At 39.9% G+C, this 18,097-nt stretch overlaps 1 pseudogene; it reads right to left on the reverse strand.

Moving 5' to 3' along the window:
* Positions 1 to 18,023, reverse strand: part of LOC109276112 (60S ribosomal protein L27a-like) — a 61,347-nt pseudogene extending 43,324 nt beyond the window's left edge.
* Between the last annotated feature and the right edge of the window lie 74 nt (positions 18,024 to 18,097).

Raw genomic sequence — 18,097 nt, forward strand, 5'->3', positions numbered from 1 at the left:
AACTCACAAATTGTGGGATCATGACCTGAGCTGAAGTCAGACGCTTAACTGACTGAGCCACCCAGGCGCCCCGAAAAAAAACATGTATTTTATTCATCATATTGTTGAATCAACTTTTATTTGTTTATTTATTTATTTATTTAAAACATATTTTTTAAATGTTTATTTATTTTTGAGAGAGAGAGACAGTGTGAACAGGGGAGGGGCAGAGAGAGGGGAAGATACAGAATCCGAAGCAGGCTCCAGGCTCTGAGCTGTCAGCACAGAGCCCAATGAGGGGCTCAAACTCACAGACTGCGAGGTCATGACCCCAGCTGAAGTCAGCTGCTCAACCGACTGAGCCACCCAGGTGCCCCTAACTTTCACTTTTTTTTAAAGATAGATTATTTTTGGAGCATATTTCTGTGTACCACAAAATTGAGTATGAAGTAGAGATTTCCTGCCCCCACACATGCCTGACATCTATTATTTATCTATATTGACATTGAAAGCTATGCATAATATAATTTGGGTAAAAAGAAAATTAACAGAAGAATATACATAATAACTAGGATACGATTTGAGCTGTAACATGGATGTTTGTAGTTGCATAGAAAATACTTAGAAAAGATCGCTGACTTGTTTTATTATTTCCCTAATTCATGTGGGAAAACAGCTCTGAGAAGTTAAATGACTTAGTCAAGAACAATCGGCTATAAATGATGAATAGCCAGGAGATGAAACCAAATTTGTCTGGCATGAAACCTGGCTTAGTCCACTTTAACATTAGGCAGACAAGGTCTGTGAGGGAATGCTAGGAGCCACTGGCAGAAAGATGCAAAAACTGGGGGTGTGGGGTGAGCAAGGTGAATGTTCCTTAAAACATTCGTTTTAAGGAAACTGAGCTATGGTACATTGCTGCACTCGTGGAATCGATGGTTCAACCTCAGTTCAGAGCAAAACCAAACATTTTCAATTTCAGAGAACCAAAGTATGAATCCTGTCTTGGAGAAATCTCCCCTGACTACTGATCCTTAAAATAGTAAAGGAACTAGATCATCTCAGGATGTGGCCATAATGTTGCAACCTCTGTTATCCTATGGAAAGAGTTGTTCCGGCCTATGTAGCTTTAGGTCATCTGATAAAATCTATACAAGGCAGGAATCTCTCCTACAGTCTTACTCTGGATATTTAAAAATCATTTCTAGCTCAATAAATTGTAACCTTTTAGAACTTCTAGGAGGAAGAGACTGCAGGCACAGAACTAATTGCTACTTTTATTTGAGTGGGCTATCTTTTTAAATGTACTATTGCAAAATATATTGTTTTCTGTGTGCACTTTTTTGTTTATTTATTTATTTTGAGAGAGAGAGCACGCAAGTGTGGGAGTGTGGGAGGGCAGAGAGAGAGGGTGCAAGGTGGTGGGGAGAGGGAGAGAGAGAGAGAGAGAGAGGGAGAGGGAGAGAGAGAAATGGAGGGATAGAGAGAATCCCAAGTAGGCTCTGCCCTGTCAGCACAGAGGCACAATCTCACCAACTGTGAGATCATGACCTGAGCCAAAATTAAGAGTCAGTCACTTAACTGACTGAGCCACCCAGGTGCCCCGTGTGCAAATTTTTTAATTTATGGAAACAGTATTGCATTATATATCTCCTTCTGGTGTTTATATTTTTCCACTCAGCTCTGTGTATTTAAGAATTGTCAATGAAGCTGTGCCTACATCTAACCTGATGCTACTCACAGAGGCTTTAGACTCCAGTGTGTGGATCACATTTTACCTGTCTACTCTCACAGGGATGAGCACCTGTGAGATGCACCTAAGATGTAGACTTAATTCCCTTCCATCTTTGGCTATGACAGAGGAAACAGCCTGTCCATGATCCCATATGGACCCATGTGAAAATTTCTTTGGGATATTTACTAGGAGCAGAATTGCTGTGTCACAGAATACATTTTCATTAGACTAAATTATGCCAGATCACTCCCCAGAATGGCTGCACCAGGTAGATGCCCACCAACAGTGGAGAACAGTATGTTCCCTTTCCCCCACCTCTCCAACCTTGGCAAGATCCAAATTTCTGATTTTTTTGTGAGTCTGAGAGGTGTAAACTGATACCTTTGTGAATGTTTTAGCTTGCATCTCTCCAATTACTACTGATTCATGTTTATATAACTGACTAGCCCATAGTGAAATTGATATGCTGAGAAGGGTCAGGTTGACCTTGTTTCAGGTTCCTCTTGCACACCTTGTTCTGTTCCCTGGGTTAGGCCAATATCTTTTTTGTTTGTTTATTTGCTTAGAGAGAGAGAGAGAGAGAGAGAGAGAGAGAGCAAGAGGGGGAGAGCAAAAGGAGAGAGAGAAAGAGAGAAAGAGAGAGAGAGAATTCCATGTAGGCTCCGTGCTGTCAGTGCAAAGCCTGACTTGGGTCTCGATCCCATGACCCTGGGATTGTAACCTAAGCTGAAATCAAGAGTCAACCAACTGATCTCAACCAACTGACCCACCCAGGCACCCCAAATATAATTTTCTAAGCAGCTTTATGGAAATATAATTTACATACCATATAATTCACCCATATAAAGTCCACAATTCAATGGTTTTTAGCATATTCACATGGTTGTGCAACCATCACCACAATCAATTGTAGAACATTTTTATCACCTCAGAAAGAAACACTGCACCCACTTGCATGTATTCCCCTTTACCCCCCAAATTTCCCCACAGCCCTAGGAAACCATGAATCTACCTTCTGTCTCTGCAGATTTGCCTATTCTGGATATTTCATATAAATGGAATCACACAATATGTGGTCTTTTGAGACTGGATTCTTTACTAAGAATTGTTTTTGAGGTTCATCCATGTAGTAGCCCTTCAGTACTTCATTCCTTTTTTTTTTTTTTTTTTTTTTTTTTGCTGAATAATACTTCATTGTATGGCTGTACCACGTTTTCTTTACCTATTCACCAGTTGACGGATTTGGGGTTGTTCCCACTTTTTGACTGTTATAAAGAATGCTACTATGTACATTCATGTACATGCTTTTGTATGGATCTATTTTAATTTCCCTTGGGTATATACCTAAGAACTGCTAAGGAGGGTAACTCTATGTTTAATATTTTGAGCAACTGTCAAACTGTTTTCCACAGTGGCTGCACAATTTTATATTCTTGCCAGCAATGTACTAAGGTTCCAATTTCTCCACATTCTTGTCTACACTTGTTATTGTCCATTTTGTTTGTTATAGTCATCCTCATGGGTGTGAAGTGGTATCTTATGGTGGTTTTGATTTGAGTTTTCCTCATGACTAATGCTGATGGGCATCTTTTCATGATAGATTTTCATCGGTGGTTTGTATATTTTCTTTGGGGGAATGTCTATAATGTTGATAATATTTCATAACAAGAATTATTTAAAAATTATTAATAATTAGTAAGTAATAGTAATTTTAATAATAAAATAATTGAATTACAAGAATTCTTTATATACATTGACTACAAGTCTCTTATGAGATATGTGATTTAAGATATTTTGGGGGGGCTAATTTCCTATTAGCTTAGTCTCAATGTTACAAATGTAATAGCTGCTATCACTAGTCACACATTTCTGAGGTAATCTGTGAGTCTTTTCTCACAACACTCTGACACCAAATGTGTGGGGTTTTTTCCCCCATTCCAACTAATTCTCCAACTCTCTGGACACCAAGTAGGTGTCCTACCAGTCAGTTCAATTCTGACACAAGCCACCCAGAATTAGCACAGACCCCACAGGTTAAGGACTCAGTCCAACAAGTCTGCCCCTACTTTAGCTTGTCACCTGTACTTCTGACTAATCAGCTATAGATGGGAGGTTCCAGTGACCCGTTCCTCAAGCTCAGTTAATTTGCTAGGGCAGCTCACAGAACTCAGAGAAACATTTTACTTACTAGATCACTGGTTTATTATAATAGGATATAACTCAGGAAGAGCCAGATGGAAGAGAGATCCACCGGGCAAAGTATGAAGAAAGAGCATAGGGCTTCCAATCCCTAATGGAGTATATCACTCTTCTTGAATCTCCATGTGTTCAAAACCTGGAAACTCTCCAAACTCCAACATTTTGGGTTTTTATGGAGTCTTCATTATCTAGGCATGATTGATTAGATAATTGGCTATTGGTGATTACCTCAATCCCCAGCTTCTCTCCCCCTCTTGGAGGTTGGGAGTTTCATTGAAAGTTCCAATCCTCAAATCAAGTCTTGGCCTGACGCTATCTATCTAGGGGCCCACCAAGAGTCATTCCATTAGACAAAGGAAGTGACTCTTACCACTCAGGAAGCTCCAAGGGATTTAGGAACTCTGTGTCAGGAGCTGGGGGCAAAGACCAAATATATAATTCTTATTGTATCAGACACAGATTGGATGGAAGAGGGGTGGAAGGAAGAAAACAGATTCCAGGTTGATTATCAATTCAGTTTACTTCCCACACCTGTAACTACTATCTCTGTGCAAGCTATTCTAAGCGTATAGAGAAACTTTAAGCAGCTAGAGTCACAACATAAATGAATGGAATGGAGACTGCCAAAATTGTGAAATACTAGAAGCAGAAACTATTCATTTCAGTGTCTTCAGGCTCCACTGTAGCAAGTGTCCGGCACAAGAGTTGCTCCACAAACATTTGCTCAATATAACTGAACTGAGGTAAGTTCATATCTAAAAGATACGTCAGAAGATAGAAAGTGACACAAAAGTCCAGACGTCTCCTGCTACAGCTGTCAGCATTAGTCCTTCAGTTTCTATTGGGGCAGAAGATGGAACAAGTGAAGATAAATGTGAAGGAAATGAAGGGAGTTGAGAAAAAAGGCTTTAAGAAAAGATCAAGGAGACCAGTGGTAAGATAAAGAAACCCTGGAGGGGAAAGCCTGTGGTTACCTGCCCTAGGAATTTAGAATTTTTAAAAGCATTCCCCTAGAGCTAATCAGGTTGAGCTCTTTCTGCACCAACACTTAAAAGGCTTCAGTAGATCTGAGATTTTTACATCAGCCCCACTGTTCTGTGCCACACGATGTGTGAAGTAGAGTCAAGAGAGTCAAGAATAGCGAACACCGAGGGGTGTAACAGGCCAGAAGAGCTGCTGAGGAAAGCAACAGAAACCATGCCGCAAAGAGAGAACCGAAGTATTTAGGTAATTTTCACTTCTATTTTCTTTTCTGCTTCCAGAGAGGTGGACCCACATTTTCTTTTTTTTTTAATTTTTTTTATGTTTTACTTTATTTTTAAGAGGTGGGGGAGGGGCAGAGACAGAGGGAGACAGAATCTGAAGCAGGCTCCAGGCTCTGAGCTGTCAGCCCAGAGCCCGATGCAGGGCTCTAACTCACGAACACTGAGATCATGACCTGAGTCGAAGTTGGAGGCTTAATCGACTGAGCCACCCAGGCTCCCCTGGACCCACATTTTCTATTCCTAGCTTCCTTTCTGGTTTTTGTTTTGTTTTGTTTTTTGTTTTTATGCTTTCTATGATAGGTATGAGCTTTCCAATCGTGGAATTCTATGTTTGCGGTCCCCCAACATGCAGTGTTCTGAATAGATGGATGCCTTGTATTTTCCAGGGAAGTCTGGTCCTCTAAATTTTGTGTCACAGATTCAGATGTCAAAAAAAAAAAAAAAATTATCTTAGGGAAAGAGACTCAAAGATGTGCAGTAGCTACCATACAATATAGCCTGGCACTTTTACTTGTAGGTGTATATTCAAAATAACGAAAACACGAATCCACATAAAAACTTGCACACGAACGTTCGTAGCGGCATTCTTTATAATAGCCCCAAAGTGGAAACAACCTAAACGTCCATCAACTGATGAAAGGATAAACAAAATCTTGCATCTACTATCTTAAAAAAATTGAAAATGCAGACATATGAACTCTAGAAAACATATGAAAGTGATCCGTTATCTGCAAGATATACCAAAAACCTGTTTTCTGGCAGCAGAGTAGTCTCTGATTAATGTACTTCTTTACCTGATGGAAGACTTCCAAGAGGCAGGACGTACAAGCTGCCAGTCTTCTAAAGGCCTGGGAATTGAGACTGTTGCTTCCCTGTATTTTATTGGTCAAAGCAGTCACAGGCCAGCCCAGATTCAAGGGTCAAGAAATAGGCTCTGCCCTTGGTAGTGCAACAGCATGTGAGTCCACGAAGAGAAGAATTGGAGATAAGCTATCATAAAGATAGAATTGGTTGGCAACTAGGAAACAGATGTAAAATGTCAGAAGCCACCAACAACGAAAGAGCAACTTACATTTAATAGTTTAAAGTTAACCTACAGTTAAATTCAGGTAATATACACTACAGTCATGCACATACTTATGTGATGCAGAGTGTACTTCTGTCTCTTGACTTTGGGCTTAGGCATATCTATTATTTATCTATTGTTGCATACCAAAGGCCTCATCTCATTTAATCACTAACTACATTTGAAAGAGCTGCTTACACCTCCCTTCTTGAAATTTTCTTTATTGCCTTTCTCTTGCTTTCTATTGGTTTCCCTCCGACTTCATTGCTACTCCTTTTTAAAAAAAATTTTTTTTACGTTTATTTATTGTTTATTTTATTTATTTATTTATTTGTTTATTTATTTATTTATTTATTTTGAGAGAGAGAGAGCACACATGTGCAAGTGGGAGAGGGGCAGAAAGAGAAAGAAAGAGAGAGAGAGAATCTCAAGCAGGCTCTGTACTGCCAGCGCAGAGCCCAACATGGGTGTTGGGCTCCTAAACTGTGAGATCATGACCTCAGAAAAGATCAAGAGACCGACTCTTAACTGACTGAGCCACCCAGGTGCCTCTCATTGCTATTCCTTCTTAGTCTCCTTGCTCAATCATCTTTCTTTTTCCAGCTTCTACATTCTGCAAAATCACATGCTTTGGCCTCCAGCCTCCTCTCTTCTCCATCTTTACTTACTCCTTAGGTGATCTCATCCTGACGGCTTTCAGTTCCATGCACAGACCGATGACTCCAAAATTTGTGTCTCTCAACTCGACAGCTCCCTAGAACAACAGGTAATACATTTAAGTGCCTAAGCAAAATCTTCATTGTATGTTTACTGGGTGTCAGAAATTTAACATCCCCAAGGTGAAACTCTTGATTCTTCTTCAGCTCCACCTCAAGAATTTTCTACCTAGTTTCTTTGTTGCTACTCCTGATGCCCCTTCAGTTTATTCTCTGCACAGCAACATGAGTATCCCTTTCAATCACAAACACATTCCTGACACTCTGCTCTCTCTCCTTGGGTCTTCTCATTTATGAGAATAACATCCAAATTTCTTATCTTGGTGTATAATGCCTTACAGATTCCAGCCTTTCTCCAGCCTCATTCCTGCTTAATTTCATTCATTAACTATGCGCCTGTCATGTTGGCTTCCCTGTCACTCTGCTGCAAGGTCTTTGTTCTTGTCCATTCCTCTACCTGGAATACTTTTTCTTCAAATACATGCAGGGTCTGTTCCCTCCCTTCTATTGTGGTTTCTGCTCCCAAGTACCTCTGGCTCTAAGAGGGTTTTCCCTGGCTTTCGCACCTGAAATAGCACATTTTCCCTGCTCTATCCCATTATTCATTATTATTTTTTCTACAGACCATTCATTGTTACAGAAAGCAAAGAATATATTACTTTTCTCTTCTGTTCCTTTTTCTAGAGTGTATGTTCCATGAGGACAGAAATTTTGTCTGTTTCATTCACTGCTGTATCTTCAGCTCTCCGAAGTTTCTGGTACGTAGGGGGATGCACTACATAAGTATTATTTGAGTGAGTGAACAGCCATTTATTGAACAAATAAGGAGAGAGAGTTTTAAAGGAGAAGAGGAGGAAGAACAGAGACATTCTGTGAGCAGGGGACAATGCCAGAGACAAGCAAGCCCAGAATAAGATAAGGTGTTTTAGGCAATGGCAGGGAATAATACAAATTCCTGACATTTACTAGGTTATCTAAAGCCAAGAATGGGGATGCCTGGGTGGCTCAGTCGGTTAAGCGTCCAAATTTGGCTCAGGTTATGATCTATGGTTTATGAGTTTGAGCCCTGTGTCAGGCTCTGTTTTGACAGCTCAGAGCCTGGAGCCTGGTTCAGATTCTGTCTCCCTCTCTCTCTGCCCCTCTTGCTCATGCTCTGTCTCTCTCTCTCTCACTCGAAAATAAATAAGCATTAAAAAAAAATTTTAAGTCAAGAATGACTCTAGAGACTTTGCACATGTTAGTTTATTTAATTCCCCCAGAAAGAATGATTTGAGAAATACTACCATCTCCATTTACACATGAGGAAACTAAGCATAGGAAGGTTAAGAAACTAGCCTAAAGTCACAGTTCATAAATGGTAGAACCAGAATTCAAACAGGCTGGGTATCTCCAGAGTCTTACTCTCCACCACTATATTACACAGCCTCTCAGAAGAGGCAAGTATGAGGTCACTGAATTTACATTTCGCTTCCTTCACAAAATTGCCCAGAGTTAACCCTACGTATAGTCTTGGTGTCTTTCCTACAGGTATTGCAGAAGAAACACATCTAATTTTGCAAAACTTTTCTGCCAATTGGCATGTCCTTGCTAGAATCTCTGACTTTGTTGCCTGTTCATAGGAGTTATGATTGCATATGATATGAAGAGATTCAATTAGTACTTGACAGGGATGCTGGAAATTTGGCCTATAATTACTTCCAGTCTGTAGTTATAGTAGCTCTGTGAGTTTGAGAATACTCCTATCACCTCTCAGAGTTTGCATTTAATTCTCTGAAAAATGAAGGGGAGAGGACGAGGAGGAAATAAATTCAATGATATCTCTCAGCTCTAAAATCCTGATCACATTGACTTCCAGTCAGGCAAAAAGATTTCTGGGCCTTTTCCTTCCAAAGCTATCCAACTGAGGTGGCTCAGTTGGTTAAGCATTCAGGTCTTGATCTCTCTCTCTCTCTCTCTTTTAAGTTTACTTATTTATTTGGAGATGAGAGAGAGAGAAAGAGAGACAGAGAGAGAAAACAAGCAGGGGAGGGGCAGAGAGACAGGTAGAGAACCCCAAGACACGTCTCCCATACAGGGCTTGATCCCATGAACCATAAGATCATGACCTGAGCTGAAATCAAGAGTCAGATGCTTAACTAATTGAGCCACGCGGGTGCCCCCAAGTCTTGATCTCTTGAGCCCCACGATGGGCTCCATGCTGGGCATGAAGCCTACTTTATAAGGTTTTTTTAATGTTTAAGTTTAATGTTTATTTATTTTTGAGTAAGAGAGAGAGAGAGACAGAGAGACAGAGACAGAGACAGAGCATGAGCGGGGGAGAGGCAAAGAGAGAGGGAAACACAAAATCTGAAGCAGGCTCCGGGCTCCAAGCTGTCAGCACAGAGCCAGATGCAGGGCTTGAACTCAGAAACCATGAGATCATGACTTGAGCCCAAGTCGGACACTTTATGCTTGCTTTACCGACTGAGCCACCCAGGCTCCCAAGGAAGCCTACTTTAAAAAAACAAACAAATAAAAAAACACAAAGGCGAAAGGTCCTCGGTTGGCAACACCACTCTGTGATGATCCTTATCTACAGTAAACCTGCAGGTTGCTCTGCCTTCTCATGGGCCCTGTTAGGAAATCAACCTCCTTTTGGAATAGAACTTTCTACATCAGTTGCTTAAAAGCAGATGGAAAGTAAATTTACCTAATTCCAGGGAAGCAAGCCAACACTGCAAAATGGATGATTTCTGTTTTCTGTTTTCCTTCCCAGTCAAAGCCCGTGCCAGCTGGCTAGTCTTAGGTAAATTCCTCCCTCAGATTCAATTTATATTCTGCTTTAACTGCTCATTTTCTCCCACTTTGGTCCCTCAAAGTGATGTGTTCTCCCCTTGTACTTTCTCTAAACACAGAAGGCCCCCAGTGGATGATACTATATAATCTGTACCTGGTGAACAGAAAATGCTTTTATTCCCTTTTCTTTCCATTTACTTTAGCTGTAATCTATGTTCTTTCCTAGTGCATGAAGTAGTCAGAAATTTATGTTCATAGGTACAGTGTATTTCACTTGTGGAGCATGTCAAAACAGAAAACTAATTTGTGTTGAGTAATCTGCAAAGCCAATTTTTGATAAAACAATTTAAAGATTTCAAAACAGAGGTGAGTAGGAACATATTTAACATATCGATGAACTATAAACAGACAGTGTGGGAAGGTGATATGATTTGAAGACTGAGGGTTCAAATCCCAGCTATTCCACTCGATATTGTGTGACCTAGGGCAAGCCACTTGCCTCTCAGTGCCTCAAATTTTACTTATCTGTAAAGTAGGGACAATATTACTTACATCAAAGGGCTGTTGTGTGGACATACCTAAGTGTCCTGGAAAAAGTTGACATCTAACAGATAGATGTTAATGGTAGAGAAACAAAGATGTCTATGGGGAAAGTGGGAAGAACAGATAAGGCATCAATGAGTTCAGCTTTCACTTTCTTTTCCTTGACAGGAAAATCCCACAGTAGTTAAGAACAAGCTGTTGCGGTGCCTGGGTGGCTCAGTGGGTTAAGTGTCTGACTTTGGTTCAGGTCATGAACTCACGTTTCGTGGGTTCGAGCCCCACACTGGCTCTATGCTGATCACTCAGAGCCTGGAGCCTGCTTTGGATTCTGTGTCTCCCTCTCTTTCTGTCCCTCCCCTGCTCGCACTCTGTTTCTTTCTCTCTCAAAAATAAATAAAGATTTAAAAAAAAAAAAAACAAAAAACGAACACACTTTGGAACTATGTTGCCAGGATTCAAGTTCCAGCACTGTCATTTATAAGCTATATGATCTCAGGCAAGTTATTTAATCTTTCTGTGCCTCATCTGTAAAATGGGGATGATAATAGTAACCCTACCTCATGGGGTTGTTAAGATTAAGTGAGTTAATACATGTAAGGTATTTAAAACAGTGCCTGGACAGAATAAACATTTATACGTATTAGTGTGATGGTTAATTTTATGTCAGTTTGGCTTGGCCAGGGTACCCAGATATTTGACCAAACATCTGTCTAGATGTCTCTGCGGAGGTACTTATAGATGGGATTAACATTTAATTGGTAGACTGAGTAAAGCAGATTCTTCTCCATAAGGTGGGTGGGCCTCATCCAATCAGTTAAAGGTCTTAAGAAAAAAAAGACTGACATCACCTAAGGAAGCAGGAATTCTGCCTCCAGACTGCCCTGGGACTTGTGCTACAAGATTATTTCTTCCCTGGGTCTCTGCACTCTGCTGCAGGACCTCTGTACTTGCCTTTTCTTCTGCCTTGAATACTTTTCCTTCAAATATATCCATGGTCTGCTCCCTCCCTTCAGATTTGGACTTGCCAGCCCTCATATGGTGAGCCAGTTTCTTAAATCTCAATCTCTCTCTCTCTCTCTCTCTCTCTCTCTCTCTCTCTCTCTCTCCCTCCCTCCCTCCCCACACACACCACATACACACACATACATAGCACACACATGCACCTTATTGGTTCTGTTTCTTTGGAGAGCCCTAATACAGTTAGCAGTTATTATTTTTGTTTGTAGCAGGAAGTGATACTCTATATTGGTCCTTCAATAAGAGCACAGCAATCAATAATCACATGGCAAATCTTCACTTTAATCCTCCCAGTTCTGAAGATTTAAGAAAACTAGGAGGAGAAAAGGTTTGCCCTTTAAATAAAAAAGGCAAGGAAGCAAGGAGGCAAGATTGTTCATGGCAGGTTTAGAAAATGATGTGTTTGGGTGGACTAAGGGTCCACTTAGGGAATTAGTGGGTCATAAGTTTGAGGAAGGAAGGCCTAAATACCAGCCTTAGAAGCTCAGGATTTTTCCCCCTACTGGCAATGGGGAGCTACTGAAGCTTTGTGAAAACCGCAATTAGATAAAAATACATATCAATGGTGTAGGATTAGTTAGGAGGAGGGAGCAATCAGGGAAAGAGAGAACAGGTAGAAAATATTATGTAACCTTGCATTATGCTGTTATCTACAGTTTATCACCAAAGAGCATTAAGCATCTGTTTCCTTACTGTTTTCATTGAGTCACATTTTCAGTCATATGGTAGTCCCTCATGTGAGCAGGCTGATGTCCCTCTCTTGATCCCCTTCCTTTTATTCCTGTGCTGTAACTCTGCTCTCTTCCCAGGTCCCATCTTCCTGACTGTTCCCTAGTCTATGCAAAGGTAGGGATAGGGAACCCCATTTTTGTTTTTCTTTGTGACCTGGGGAGAGCTTTCCTGGTTTCAACCTGGGAGCTGGAGTGTCAATTCCTATTTTCTTTATATTAAAGCATCTTCAAGAAAACAAATGTCTTTTGCTTTCTTTCTATAGCATAACCATTATATGCTCTTAGCTTATTTGAGTTTTAAAAACTTCTTCTGGAGGGTCTTTGTATATAAAATCTAGATCACCCAAAGCCAAAGTAACTTTTTAAGTGGTAATGCTAACCCTGGTTTTAAAGTCTATATTTAACACTGCCAGAGAAAGAAACACAGTTGGGTACTTTCCCAGGGTATGCTAATGAGCTGAAAAAAGAATACTTTCCTTTCTGCTATTGGTAGAGAAACTGACCAATAGAAGAGCAGGTCAGCACCTACACCCACTCTGTAGCAAGTAAGGAGGTGTGTTTGTTCATGCCAATAACTCATGCTTTTGGTTGCCTGACAACCAGTGACAAGTGTGCCTTTCATCATCTATTACAATGTTACCTTGAGATTCTGAACTTTAATCTAAATGAGACTCAGAAAAGAGGAATGAGCTTAGAAAATTAGATACCATTTCTATAGGTTATGGGCATACACACTTCTGATTACAGATTTTGAAGACAATGGCAGTTTTTCTTAATACTGCGTGCATTTTTCTGTTTATCCACTTGTATAAAGCTGGTTATTTTCACATTCAGTCCATGCCACTGACAAGAAATGTATTGAATATTCTTTATGAAGATTACAAGGGGATTTTTGGCCTGTTTCAGACATATCTGAATAACAGTACATTAGCAGATGTTACTTACCAGTAAACACTGAGTTTTAGATTCTTGAAGTTATAATTTTCACTGTGTTATTCTGTACCATTTCCCACAGCTAGAAGGGTGTCATATTACTTTGTTTATATGTTGCTTAATAGGTGGACCAAGTGTTTTCATTATTATTATTATTATTATTATTATTATTATCTAGCCTAGCTGTTTACAGACTCCTCCAATGCACTGTAAAATCTTCAGAGTAATAACAGTGTTTATTTTTATGGGACACTTACATTGTCTACCTAATTTAATTCGTGCAGCAATTATGTAAATTTTCCAGGAAAGGTTATATTTAGTGTTATTTTATATCTGATTAAACAGAGGCACAGTGAAGTTAGCTACTTATCTGAGGCCACACACTAGTCAAAAGCAATGTTGGAGTCCAGGCTCCAGACCTAAGCAAGGTACATTTTCTTTGATTCCAAAACACCTCTCAGGAGTCAGAAATTTGTTTTTTCTTTCTTATTCTTTCTAGGTAGACTTGTATAACATTCAGCAACTGAATAATTCCTAACTTAAAAGAGAGACAGAGACAGAAAGGAGAATGTGAGCCACAAGAGTCCTAGGATAATATTTAGAAAACGACATACTTTCTAATTGTAGCATTCATTATACTTAGGTGCATGTGTACTGTCTACTCTCCTTCCTCCCAATTTTCATAAGAGGAGAGATCATGTTCACATTGTTCAGTCCTTGGTATAAACCTAACATACATAGTACTTGATGTACAGCAGGAATTTCACAAATAGTTATTGAAAAGCTTAACACTAAAAATTGCCCAAGAAAAACAGAACCAAATGATTTTAAATCAGAGCTGCTATCTGTATCAGTTGGGATAGGCTGATACGTTCAATTAGCTCCAGATGCAGTAACAATAATATCAGTGGCTTAAAATGATGAAGGTTTGTTTCACGCTCATGCTCTTTGGCCATCATGGAGCAGAATTATGCTCTTCATAGTCACTCAGGGATCCAGCTTGAAGGAGCAGACATGATCTAGAATAGTGTTGGTGGCAAAGACAGACAGAAGTGGCCCTGGAGGGTCTTGCAGAAGAATATCAAATGTTCCAACTAAGAAACACCATCACCTCCACTTAAATATTCATTGACCTGGACTAGTCACAGGTACCCCAGCTTCCCATAGCATCACCTACTTAGGGGCCAGAAGCTGCCTAGGTGGTGGAGAGCAGGAAATACTTGGCAAATGGTGCTAATGACTACCAGATTTCATTTCCTTGATTCTGAGCTTTTGTGATTGAAATAATAAAGTACAATTTTGTTTATAAGCTTTCTTACATTTATAAAATATACTTTTCCTCATAACAGCCCTTTATAAGAAAGATGCATAGTGAAATTAAATACTTAAATAAGGTCAATAGAAAAGTCAGAGGTGGAAATAGAAAGATAATTCAAATCTCTATACCACTGGTACTATTTTTAATTTTAAAATTTTTAAATGTTTATTTATTTTTGAGAGAGAGAGAAAGAGTGTGAGCAGGGAAGGGGCAGAGAGGGAGGGAGACCCAGAATCCAAAGCAGGCTCCAGGCTCTGAGCTGTTAGCACAGAGCCGGACGTGGGGCTCGAACTCACGAAACACAAGATCAGTCACGAAACACAAGATCATGACCTGAGCCAAAGTTGGACGCTTAACTGACTGAGCCACCCAGGCACCCCTCGATACAACTGGTACTAGATGAAGCTTACTTATTCCATATCTGTGGAGATAAATTACACACGGGGAAAAAAAAGCAACAGTTACATTTTATTCCAAAATAAAATCATTGCTGCAAGTTTTAATTGGGTCCAAAGACAAAACTTAAAAATTCTTTATGTCAGTGTTTTGGATATCATTCTGGTGATACAGAGAAGGGACATCTGGGCTAGCAATTCTGGACTGAACAGGCTGCACTGTGGAAAAATACATCCCAGTACTCCTGGCCCCTTTTAGGCATGAGGCCAAAAGTAGCATACAGATACTTACCTGAAAAATTGCTGATTCTGAAGTAGGAGAAGAATAGTGTTTTCCCTTTACTGTCCTAGGTTCTCTGGCTGGGGAACCTAAAAATTAAACTGGCAAAAGATAAATTACAAGGAAAAAAAAGTTGTTTTGTTTTGTTTTTCTGATTGAGGTGGTTTTAATTCCTTAGCAACTCTAGCAAATCAAAACTTAAGTCTGTACTGGCTGAAGGTTAACAAATAAAAACCTAAGGACAACCAATCACAAAGAGCAAATTAAACTCCCCCAAGTAAAGTAGTTGCTTAAGCTAGAGCCAAATAATTTTCTTGCTTTGCTTTCCTCTCTTATCTATAAAATCTTGTCTCTAGCTCCTGTTGTTGGAACACTCCTAACCACTTCTTGTCTGGAGCTCCACAATTCCAATTGATTTTTGCTCAAATAAACTCTTAAAATGCTTAATATGTATCAGTTTACCTTTTAACAGTTCCACGTTGGTGGTTCATTAGCCCAAATCTCAAAAGGCTTACTCAAGACTCATCTGTCCTCACTTGATATTTTATAAGCTCCCTTGCCACCCACTTACCCAAAGCCTCATGACCCATCTTGGGTCTAATTTCCTGATAGTTGCTACTATCAACCAGTTCACTTCTTTAAAATATAAAGTGAAATACAAAGGAACTCAACTTGATTCTTTTGGATATTATGAAATGATCCCTCATGCCGAGTACATGTACATTTGTACTACATTTAGCTATGCTTCGGAGATTCAAACAGCAGAAGTTTATAATTCAAAGGAACTACTGGCTTTATTTGTTATCAATTGTGGTAAGATATGGAATGGTATGGTTTTCAAATGTAATTCCAAGGACTGCAATAACATCAAACATATGCATATTCTTCAGGGCAGCCTAACTGATCTTGTTTATCACATGACTGTGGATTATAGAGTACTACAGTAAAAAGGATATAGCAAAGTCATGATGTTCTCAAATGCTGGGCATGCAGTCTGCAAGAGCTTAAAAAGAAGGTCAAAAAGCCAAGCAAATTCAAAACGTTTTAGACTTCCAAACTTAAAATTTCCCAAGTCAACAGTTCTTGTTGTTGCCCAAAATGTTCACAATTGTGAGTGTGAAGTCTTTCATTATCTGGTCCAAATGTTTGAGATATTGCAATACATGATACTACATTTATTGCTGAACAGTCAAAAATAACTTCATTGTATTTAAACCTCGGCCACCCCTGGGGCACCTGGGTGGCTCAGTCAGTTTAGCGGTGGACTTCGGCTCAGGTCATGATCTCACCGTTCCTGAGTTTGAGCCTTGCATTGGGCTCACTGTTTTCAGCGCAGAGCCCGCTTTGGATCCTCTGTCCCCCTCTCTCTGCCCCACCCTTTCCTGCCTCTCGTGCATCCACGCGCACTCTCTCTCTCTCTCTCTCTCTCAAAAATAAACATTAAAAAAAATTAAACCTCAGCCACCAAAATGCTCCATCGCCATAAAAGGCCATCATCAAAAGACATGCACTAGAATGTACATAGTAGTGCTATCTGTAATAGCTCCAAACTGGAAACTACCCTAACATCTGTCAAAAGAATGAATTCATCAATTGTGGTATATTCACAGAATGGCATAAAATGAATAATCTACAACTACATGCAATAATATGGAAGAATCTCATAAATATAAAGTTTAATAAAGAAGCCAAGCACAAGAGAATGCAAACTTTATGATTATATATGTCAAGTACAAAGACAGGCAAAACTAAGTCTATGTTGTTGGCAGGATAGACAATGACTGGAAGGCAGTATGATAGGGTCCCTGCATGTTAATAATGTTCTCTTCTTTTATCTTTGTTGGATAGCATACCAAGTTGTGTTCAGATTGTGAAAATTCATAGAATTGTATACACAGTTTGGAATGTGTGTACTTTCTGTTAAAAAGTTAACGAAAGAAAGAAAATTCCAGGAAGCCCATGAAAAGTGAATTTTGGCTCAACATAATAATCCTCAATGTCATTACTAGAATTTGTGGGCCACCAATGAATCACTCTGTAAACAGAGTATTCAATGAACTGGATTCAGAACAATTGCCCAGGAGCAGGATACCTGATATGTCAAAACAAGCTGATAGTTTACCTTTGAAATCTCCGATCTCTCTGCTTTTCTCTACCTTCAGTGATATCACCATAGTGTAAGCCAGATGAATCTCATCTGAAACGGTCTCCTAAACAGTTTCCCCAATAGCCTATTCTGCTTGTTCTCTACACATTAAGGAAAGTGATGTAAAGTCTAAACTAGATCCTTTTACTTCCTGCTTAAAAGGCCTCAATAGAATCCCAGTAAATTGAAAATGTAATGACAACTCTAAGGTGCATGGTCCGGCCTCTGGCTATATCACCCAACTCATGTCATGCTGCTCTCCCCCTCCCTCTTCCTAGAGCCACACTGGCCTTCTTTCTGTTCTTCCAAAACGTCAAACTGTAGGACCTCACATCTTTGTGCTGCTCTCTTCTCTGCCCAGAACAATCATCACTTTTCAGATTCCTTGGTTGATTGATTTCCTTCTCACCCTTCAAGTCTCTGTTTAGATGGCTTCTTATAAAGTTCTCCTATAACAACCCTATCTAATATCAACCTCGTATTTATTCTCTATATCCACACTTTTCTATTTCCGTCCTTGACGTGATTATTGTTTTATTTGCTTGTTTACCTGTTGTTGTTGTTGTTTTTCCTTTTCCTCATTAGACTGTAAATTCTGTGAAGGCAGAAATCATGTCTACTTGTGTCAGGATTGTAGCGCCAATGCCTAGCACAGTGCTTGGCAAACAAAAGGTCCTCCATAAACATGGAAATACTTGTCAAATGAATGAATCGACATTCCCAAGGGATCACAAGACGCCTGTTCAGTCATGAAGAACATTGCTCTGTGAGTTTTCCAAAGAATAGCAGTATAACCAGATGCCTTTCAAGCCTCCTTGCCCAGACAAACTGTTGGCATTCGTTCTCGGTTTCCAGTTGTCACAACTACCGCTGCCTTGCCACAAGAGACACGCACCCCTCCTCGACCAGCTGGCGGACTTACCCATCTCCGGATCCCACCCAACGCCCAGGCGCCCCCTCATTGGCCCGAGTGTCAAGGCCTTCGGGAGGGCGGGATGT

Source organism: Panthera pardus, unplaced genomic scaffold (genome assembly GCF_024362965.1).
Source record: "Panthera pardus isolate Hobbes unplaced genomic scaffold, ASM2436296v1 HiC_scaffold_13, whole genome shotgun sequence".
Taxonomy (NCBI): Eukaryota; Metazoa; Chordata; class Mammalia; order Carnivora; family Felidae; genus Panthera; species Panthera pardus.